Source organism: Biomphalaria glabrata, chromosome 1 (genome assembly GCF_947242115.1).
Source record: "Biomphalaria glabrata chromosome 1, xgBioGlab47.1, whole genome shotgun sequence".
Taxonomy (NCBI): domain Eukaryota; kingdom Metazoa; phylum Mollusca; class Gastropoda; family Planorbidae; genus Biomphalaria; species Biomphalaria glabrata.
In genome coordinates, this window is record NC_074711.1 from 81,363,685 (window position 1) to 81,374,508 (window position 10,824).

The following is a 10,824-nucleotide window of genomic DNA, read 5'->3' on the forward strand; positions in this document are numbered from 1 at the left end:
TGTAAAATGTATTTTCCTTTTCTATATCAAGCAAAATTAATTAATTAAATTTTTTTATTGATTCATGTTTTGATTTGATAGTAACAATGAACAATGAATAATTTTGTCAAGTTTCAACTTGATCCGAGAATGGGAAGTGGGAGAAATAAAGTCAAGTTCCCCTTTCAGACCTTTCGATCTATACGGCAGATGATGTAAAGGACAACTGTTTCAACTGTGTCATGTGGCCAGCACAGCGACCAGCAGCCTTTACATCCCAAACTTATGTCAGGTACCCATTATACCTGAGACTCGGAGGCGCACAAAGATCCCGAAATTAAAAACTCCAGACTTCACCAGGCTTCGATCCCGGGACCCCTGATTCGGAATCCAAGCACTTTACCGCCCAGCCACACAATTGGGAGAAAAAATGTGTTCAACAGATAGAGTTGATATAAGCTTTGTTAAAAAAGAGAGAGAGAAAGTGTACATTTAGAAAAAGATTGCAACAATGACTGAAAGTAGTTCCCCAATACGCCTTACTTCCAATGCAGAAATCCGAAACTCTCATTAAATATTTTAAAGTTGTTATCTTTAGCGGCCTCTGTATAGGAAATCTCTGGATCTAGTGTTTTTGTGCTGTCTGTCTGGGTATTAGTATTGGATCTCAAAAATCCTATTTCATTATCCAATGTATCGTGTTCAGAAAGTCTTTTTGAAGTCATTTATAAGGTTCTGTGGAAAAATATTATAAAATAGAATTTGTATGCAAGGTCACCTGGGTATGCAGGTTCTTCAACAACGGACACCAATACGGCAGGCTTAGGTTTGAATCTTATTTCTGTAAAATAGAATTTTCTTTACTATAAAAAACAGTCATAATGCAAGGACAAAACGAGCTTTCACTCTCTCGGTCTCTTCCTCTATCTCTCTCTTTTGTCTCGCCCCCTTCTCTTTCTCTCTGTCTCTCTCTTTTTCTCTGTCTATCACTTTCCTTCACTCTCTCTTTCTCTTTGTTTCTTTCTCTTTCTGTTTCTCTCTTTCTCTCTCTTGATCTCTCTCTGCCTCTCTCTCTCTTGCTCTCTGTCTTTCTCTTTCTCTCTGTCTCTTTGCCTCTCTCTCTCTCTCTCTCCCTTTCCCTCTTTCTCCCTAACATTGTTTTTTTTTCTTTCAATCTTTTGTCTCTCTCGTTTCTTTCTCTCTCTCTCTTGAATAAAAAAAAATTGACTCACTCACGCGCGCGCACACATGCAAACACATTCCTGTATTTGACCACATCTCAGCAGACGATAGGTGCTAAAGAAAGTGAGACTACCAAGGCGTCTTAAGGGAGTGAAGTAAGTACCTAGACGACAGGCTTTTGGGCTGATTTATATCCAAGAGAGGCAACTGCTAGCCAGGTAGAATTCTCCTGTCTGGATGAGACTTAGTGTAGAACAAATGCTTGCGTTTGTTAATCTATGGAGCTAGTCATGAGACGTCAAAGATCACAATGCGTTAGTTCTTGTATCAGTGGTGATGACATAGACTCGACTGATTCCCGTTTTAAGTTTGTTGTCTTGTATTCATGAAACAAACCAACAAACAATGGCTTATCATTTAACTATGGATGAAACCTTCCAATTGGGTTCTGGCGTTGAATACAGTAATCAGTTAAAAATTGTTTCTCAATGAGGGTGAAAGTGAAACTGGAAGTAGTAAAAAAAACATTTGTCTCTGTAAACTAGTACAATGTTAGACAAAAGTAGGTCATTTCGAATCACTAAGGGTTGTTAACTATATTTTGGTTACTATATAAGGATGATTAAGAGATCGTTACTTTTATTATAGATGAAGTCGAAAGATGTTTCCAAGGAATTATTAAAACGCATTTGACATGTCACAATTCCCCTTGTGTAAAATTAGCATAATTGGCAGCTGGCTTGAAAGATTTGTACATTAAACTTTTGTTATTCGTAAGTAAAACCAAAACCATTCTGAAAAAGGGATAACACCCTACTAAAACATCATTACTAAGACCAAGACTAAGACTAAATAGAATTTTCTAGATATATTTTTTTATATTGCATATGCTACAGTCAATTTCATTTCTTAAAGGTACCGTTCAATTTCCAGATATCTTCGCACTGTCGTTATGATAGCCCCGAGTTCTAGCTTGGCTCTCAATTCCCTGCAGGAGGCCTGGAGTTCAAGGTAATAATGTTCATTTCTGAACAAGCCAAACTAAACTTCTGAAACCAACAAAACAAAATCACGCCAATGCTTCTTACATGTGTGGACCTTTTATGGTTGTGACAATGTCCCATCACGATTGTCGCCCCTTTCAAAATGTTTAACTTTCTTGTGGCAATAATGGTACTATTTATTTAAAAAAAAAAAAAAAAGCACCACTCTTCAAATATATTTGCAGTAAATGAGAGTGCCATGTGGCCAGCACAACGACCAACCGCCTTTACGTTTCCCCAAAGGATCCCGAAATTAAATTCCCTTTACCAACATTCGAACCCAAGACCCCCGGTTCAGAGGCCTAGCGTTTTATCTCTCAGCCACCGCGCCTCCCTCAACTATACTGTTTTAAAATGTTCGGACTTTCCTTCGAAAATGAAGATTATCATTCTGTCTTCTGTCTCTATTGTTCTTCATCTCGGTGACATCTGCTAAGCTTAATTTATAGTAAAAGTATTAAATAACAGCTTTTTATTACAGATGTGGTAAGGACTAGTATGTATTTTTTATATTTAAAAATTAAACTCTAGAACAACGACAGACACACGTGCACTAAGCAAGCACACACACACAAACGCAAAGGACATTAAAAAAAAAAGCCTTTCTTCTGATCTAAGCTCTTAGTTCCCAGATTTACCTGCCTTAATTCTACGCCCTGGCTTTGAACACAAAAAAAAAAATAATGACAGTTAACCTAAGAGGCACTTTAACTCTACTGTGTGTGATTATTAGCTTAAGGTCCAGAATAGATGTTTATATCTCTGTGAGATCTCAGCCCTCTATCTATCCCAGGCAGATCGAGGCTCCTTGCATTCACCGCTGTCATCAGGGTATAAACACTATGTGCCCGGAGCCTTGTAATCCAGCAGACGACTTCAGAGATTAAAAGAAAGGTACCACAAGCCGTTAATCACAATCAGGACTGGTATATTTATATAGCTAACAAGAATGGAAGAAAGAGAGAAAGACAGAGAGAAAGAGGAAGAGTAGACCCGTCTTTAGGAGGACTAGTCCGTCCATGACCTGGAATATAATGGGGGCCCTGGACTATGTAAAATGCTTTTGTATGTATGTTGGGTATTCGTTGTGTATATGTGTCTATTGTGTATGCATGTTTGTATGTTATGCATATATTCTGTTGTATGTAATATGTTTTGTAATCATATCCGTATGTAGTGTCGGTACCCAGAAATTCTATTTGCACCAGGCCCCTGCTGCCAGTTCGGGTGATGGTGTAAGTGCATATGAGAGCCAGAGAGAGAAGGAGAGAATGAGATCTTGTGAGAGAGCTAGAGAGAGAGAGAGAGAGAGTATGAGATCTTGTGAGAGAGCTAAAGAGAGAGAGAGAAGGCCCTGTATAATCGACGTAAGTCTTTAACTCTTAGGAAACCTCAGATATTTCTGTCTGTATATATTTACGTTCATACTCTAACATATAGTTAGTGACCGTGACTGTAGAAGTGGAAGATGTTTCTTTTTAAGTCTCTTAATAACTATGCACGGAAATTACTGTTGCTCTGAGATCTCTTAATAAAGGGTTTCAACGCAAAGTCACGTGATCAATGTGGGATTACATTTTGGCGTTAAAATTCAGATGTAAGATCCACAATAATATAGTTCGTCCATCGTGGTTCGATGATGACCACTTTTGTCATCCAGCGGGGCTGAAGGCTTTGCACAGGGGTTTTGTGCCTCCTCATGTGGCTGGTGAGACCTATGTGAGCCCGGAATGTTCGTCTGCACACTGGGAAGTTTATTCCAGCTGGAGCTACACCTTGCTTTTCTTCTCTGACGTTTTTCTTCTGCCAGTGCTGTTCTCTTTTCCTCAGCAATTTCTGCGCCAGTTTTCACTGCGTGACGCCATGATGCTCTTGTCATGTGCTTCGGTCTCCCAGGTGGCTGGGTCTATGCTAAACGCTTTCAGAGACGCTTTGAGGGTGTCCCTGAAGGCGGACAAAGAAAACGCTTTAAAGATCCATAATAATAAAAGTGGTGCATAGAAATTGTGCTGCCAACTACGAGTCAATGCAGACTTGTGGATGTTATATCCGAGTTAGTAATCCGCAATGAGAGAATGTTTACGTGACGCCTCACTTTTGGTCTGTCACTCGAAACTTCTGCTCGCACAGCCACGAGACCAACACTGGAGATGACCTTGACTTAGAGCAGGTGAAACTTAGACATGAATCACTGGTTCAAATAACAAACATTGAGAGTAATTAGAGTTTCGTTTATGGCGGGAAAACTATAAATAACCAGCTCTTTTTGGTATATCTGGTGTGCATGAAAGGAAGCGTCGACTAGCTATGTATTATGTCTTTGAAAGGTAAGGCCTATAGAATCATTTCTTTGTACACATTACAGCCCTGCAGAATCAAATGTTCTAAGCTCTTAAGCTTGTAACACAAAATAATTTCTATAGAGAGCGTGTAAGTAGAGCATATAATTTTGTACTTTCACCTAAAACTTATTTTAAAACAAATAAGTAACTAACTAGTGGTAAGACAGGAGATTTGGTACAAATATCATACACTGCACATTGAGATATTGTTAAAATAATATATCTTTTTATTTAGTGTTGGAAAGACAGGAGATTTTGATACGAAGATCAACTGCTACGCATTGAGATATTGTTAAAACTATAGCTAAACATTTTGACTTAGTTGGCAGCAGTGAATTTCAATTCAGCGTCCTTGACATTGTTCAGTTTATCGTTAAATTTCTTGGTAGTTCTGGATTATAAAATTAATGAGTTTCATTTGGGTGTCGGTGACTTTTATTTTCTATTCTCCACCTACATTTCAACACGCGCCTTCTCCATTGTATTACTTTTTTGTGTCAGTCTTCTTCTTCCTCATTCTCATTTTCATGTTGAAGCGTTCAGATGACTGGACCAATATATGAGATGAACTGCGCAGTGGTTTCCAAATCAGGGAGCTCTCCCTCTCCACATAGTTTTTTTTTCTATTGGGGATTTAAAAACTCCTTTATCCCACTATCGGTCAGAGTGTTACAAGATCAGCTGTCGTCATCGAGAAGTACATAGAAGTCAAACTCATAAAGCCCTGGTTGTGAATGTGTATGTGTTTCGTGAATGAATGTTGTTCGAATTTTTATCCATATTGTTTTTGTAAAGTACTTACGCTGAGGTTGTCAATTGTAGTCAAACTGAATTTCCATTTGATTGGATCAATAAAATTATCTTATCTTAACTTATCTTCTATTGCGGCGTTTTGGGGCAAGGGTCTTGTACGGGCATCTTGGTAAAGAGATCAGTTTTGAAGGACCTGGTCAGCATTCTCTGGTCACACTCCACGTGGGCAGATACCACTGGTTCCAATTTTGAGCTCCTGGTACATTTGTCAGTGATTTTGTAGTTTTCTCCTTACAGTGGCGTAGCTAGGGTGGGAGGAGGGGGGTTCGAATTTGAAAATCCTCCCGGGCCCCCAAAGTGCTGCTCCAATGAGTGTCCGAAATTATGTTTACATTAAATATTACCCCATTATCTCATGTCATGATGTCAAATGTCAAAATGCAGGGGCCCCTAAAGAGGTCAAGACACCGGGCCCCCAAATCCCTATCTTCGCCACTGTCTCCTTAAGTGTCCTTAATCTTTGTTTTAAAAAAAAGTTATTTTAATATTATACTTGTTTGTTCTCAGAAAAGAGAAGGCCGCCGTTGCGCCCCTCTTGTTTGTGAGACGCTTTTATAGCACATTGTCTCTCTATGCCAGCATTGTATCTATTTATATTTGTCACGTGACTCTCAATCACAAACTTAAAAGCAACGTGAATTCAAAGGGGAGATTACTGCGATTAACTTGATTTGGACAACTCCTATACACCTAGATTAAAAGGGGTTGTCTCCCCTTACACAAACGCTATAAGCATAGCTGAAATGTAGCACAACTCTAGCACATCTTTTAGGAAATGGGTGGCACATCGGTCGAGTGTTACAGTAGACAGCTTTCTTACCGAGGTTATCGAGTTCGAGGCTGGAAGCTGACAGAGCTTTTTACTTTTGGATCTTAAGGGCGCCTTTGTCTTCATCAGCATAGGTATCTGACAATTTTTTTGTTTTGGACACGAGAAAAAAAAAGGTGGGGGGGGGGGGGTGTAGAATAAGTAAAATCTTTTGCTGGTCATAGACAAATAAGACATCGTCTGGATCCACAGGTCTACAACATGTCAATGTCTCCGGGAGAACTTCTTTGTTTTACATATTCCATTAAGATCGTCTCTGTCATGTGTTCCTCTGTTACCTTGTGAGTGAGTGTATGATCCAATTTCTAGCCGTAGCAATGAAACAATAATTATTTTTTTTAATACTTAAGAAAAAAAAGAAAAAGACAATAAGCATAGGCCGATTATTCTGCTCTTAAAAGCAAATGAACTTTTTTTTTAATGGATTTTTTTACCCCCCCCCCCTTTTCCAGAGTAGCAATCCTTGCTGAGCGAATGTTAGAAGACGATGCGCAAAATGTTCCTGAACATTAAGTTATTAAACTCGTGAATGAATCACGACTACATGCGGAAATACCCGAACACGTAGAGTCCATTCAAGATAAATATGTCCTCGTTCTCTAGCCAAATTTAAATAAATTTCTTTTTATACTTCTACTTTAAAAAAAAAAATTATGGCGGGCAAACTAGAGTTTTTCTAGTGTAACCAACGAAGTAGTTATTCTTTTCCCAACAATATACAGCAACTGTCAAATTTCTAGGAAAATCTGATAGCCTTTTTTGGAGATTTTGGAGGTTTCACCCAGAAAAATCCAGTCTCCATGAAGCTACGAGTTGAATTGTAATAAAATATTTGCGTAAAATAATTGCACATTAGTCTATAACTCTACTCGCTAGCTCAGAACACCAAGGGAGACTATGCTGACCGTCTCACAACTTCACTCATACTGTCTCTGTTTTTACAATACCTCTATTCACTTCGTGGAAACAAATAGGCCTACCTAAAACCTGGGTAGAAACATCTGGGTGGGTGGACGCGATTCTCGAAAACGGCTCGGGAGGAGGAGACAGGAGGAGAAGGAAGGGGCGAGGGAGAACTTTTCCTTTTTTTTATAAATCCCACATTCATTGTCTTTTTTTTTTATTTGTATAAAAGAGGTATTATCTTTTTTTAAAAGTATTTATTATTATTATTATTATTATTATGCTGTTCTTATCTCAAAGAAATAGAAAAGATCAAGTCTGTCCGATCCTGAATCTTTTCCAACCCATCTTTTCCTTTGTCCTACTCCCATACTTAAAACTGGTATTGTGCCCTGTAGAATGTTTGATGCAAGATCATGTCATGTTCATGTCTGACCTATTGATGAACCACTACAGTTTATGTCTGACCTATTGATGAACCACTACAGTTTATGCCTGACCTATTGATGAACCACTACAGTTTATGCCTGACCTATTGATGAACCACTACAGTTTATGCCTGACCTATTGATGAACCACTACAGTTTATGCCTGACCTATTGATGAACCACTACAGTTTATGTCTGACCTATTGATGAACCACTACAGTTTATGCCTGATATATTGATGAACCACTACAGTTTATGCCTGACCTATTGATGAACCACTACAGTTTATGTCTGACCTATTGATGAACCACTACAGTTTATGCCTGACCTATTCATGAGCCACTACAGTTTATCCCTGACCTATTGATGAGCCACTACAGTTTATGCCTGACCTATTGATGAACCACTACAGTTTATGTCTGACCTATTGATGAACCACAACAGTTTATGTCTGACCTATTGATGAACCACTACAGTTTATGTCTGACCTATTGATGAACCACAACAGTTTATGCCTGACCTATTGATGAACCACTACAGTTTATGCCTGACCTATTGATGAACCACAACAGTTTATGTCTAGTATATCTAAGTGCTGCTCCAACTCTATTGTTCACGTGCACACTACACATGCACGCACGTGCAACACACAACATAAATCACGAATTTTCTCACATCACCCCCACCTCCCTCCTCCCACCTCCCGACTTATCGTCCATCGCTGTAATTTTACGGTCTCGGTGACAGGAGTGAGTAGGAATGCTAAAGTTTTCATGCTCACGCATTCTGCACTCCTTACAGAATACGTCGTATATATCTTCAGCACAGTGACACACACATCCGCGCACATACCCACAGAACGAACAGCAGACGACAAGTCCATATAGAAGATAGTGGCATAGAAGATAGTGGCATAGAAGAATAGAAGATAGTGGCATAGAAGATAGTGGCATAGAAGAATAGAAGATAGGGGCATAGAAGATAGTGGCATAGAAGAATAGAAGATAGTGGCATAGAAGATAGTGGCATAGAAGATAGTGGCATAGAAGAATAGAAGATAGTGGCATAGAAGATAGTGGCCTAGAAGAATAGAAGATAGTGGCATAGAAGATAGTGGCATAGAAGAATAGAAGATAGTGGCATAGAAGAATAGAAGAAAGTGGCATAGAAGATAGTGGCTTAGAAGAATAGAAGATAGGGGTATAGAAGATAGTGGCATAGAAGAATAGAAGATAGGGGCATAGAAGATAGTGGCATAGAAGAATAGAAGATAGTGGCATAGAAGATAGTGGCATAGAAGATAGTGGCATAGAAGATAGTGGCATAGAAGATAGTGGCATAGAAGATAGTGGCATAGAAGATAATGGCATAGAAGAATAGAAGATAGTGGCATAGAAGATAGTGGCATAGAAGAATAGAAGATAGGGGCATAGAAGATAGTGGCATAGAAGAATAGAAGATAGTGGCATAGAAGATAGTGGCATAGAAGATAGTGGCATAGAAGAATAGAAGATAGTGGCATAGAAGATAGTGGCATAGAAGAATAAAAGATAGTGGCATAGAAGATAGTGGCATAGAAGATAGTGGCATAGAAGATAGTGGCATAGAAGATAGTGGCATAGAAGAATAGAAGATAGTGGCATAGAAGAATAGAAGATAGTGGCATAGAAGATAGTGGCATAGAAGAATAAAAGATAGTGGCATAGAAGATAGTGGCATAGAAGAATAGAAGATAGGGGCATAGAAGATAGTGGCATAGAAGAATAGAAGATAGTGGCATAGGAGAGTAGAAGATAGTGGCATAGGAGAAGGTCGCACTGAAAGGAGATAAATAGTCCAGAGAGTCTGTTTAAATTTATCTATCTATCTATCTATCTATCTATCTATCTATCTATCTATCTATCTATCTATCTATCTCTCTATCCATCTTAATGTCTTTTTCTTTAGTTTTTTTCTTTCTTTTTTTTCTTTCTTTCGTTTTTGCATTCTCTCACTCTTTTTTCTTTCTGATCTTCTCATGATAACAAAATGGTTATAAAAATATTTATTCGTTGTTGTTTTTCTATATTTTTTTTTTACAAGTCTGTGTTCTTGTGGTAGTTAAGAAGATCCCCCAAATTAAACAAGAAAAAACATAAAAAATGTCATACGAAGTGTAATTGTATCAGTTAGTTTGGATCACTCATGTCATTAAATCTGTAATAGATCTAGACCAACAACAATAAATATGTGAATTTAATAATATTTTTACAAATTGTTTTACTTTAGTGCTATTTTATGCTTTTAGATTTCTCACTACGCTTTGATCCTATCACTTATCTGGACCAGCTTGAAAAATGGGAGGGGGGGGTGGGAGAGAAAGAAAGGGTTATCTGGGTTGATTTTACCGTAATTGGTTAAAAAAAAAATTAAAAAGGAGGGGAGGGGGAACTCTGCTAGCGAGGTACTTATGACTGGAGAAGATTGTAATGTTAGTTATATGTTGTTTGTTTTAATTTAGAGCGGCGACCTATAAAGGGGACTAATTCAGCTCATACCACCATTTCAGTCAAGTACTATTTCTTTTCCTTGTTCGAGATACAAAACAATTAATTACCAATAGTTATTTAACTAATTGGTTAATATTTTTTTTTATTGATTCTTGTTTTGGCAGGTAAAAGAAATAATTATGCTTAATTTCGAGATTGGGTGTCGGAAAAATAACGTGTACAAACTTTTTACCAGACAGACAGACAGACAGATTGAGTTGATATTAGCTTTGTGAAAAAAAAAACAAAAAAAAACGCAAAACATAAATCAATTTTTTTTAAAGTCATGTCTTTGGAAACATTTGCTACAAACCAATAAAAGAAAAAAAAAAAAGGAAAAACAATTGTAATTTTGGTGTTGGGGTGAGGTGAAATTTTATCCTAAAAATACAACTTACAAGATCAAGTATCTGGGCATTCGGTGCCACAAATTAGACATGCTTTAAATTTATTTTTACATTATAAGGTGCACTTGACATGTACGTTTGAAGAGGGTAGAAGCAAGCCCAGGCCCTCAAATTACTAATAATCCGAAAATGATTTTATGTGTGTGTGTCGTTCCATTAAAAACAAAACTGACATTATTTCGTATCTTTCAACTAGGAGAATGAACCCACACCTTAGAGGTGTTTCTTTTTTCTCGTAAAACAAAGTTGCTTGTTTTTTAGCGACATATTTATTATTGATGATTCGTAATGTGATCAAATTGTTGATTTAATTCAATGCTGATTGTTTGTGTTCAGGTCGTATGTTATTATATTTGTTACTAAAAAAAAA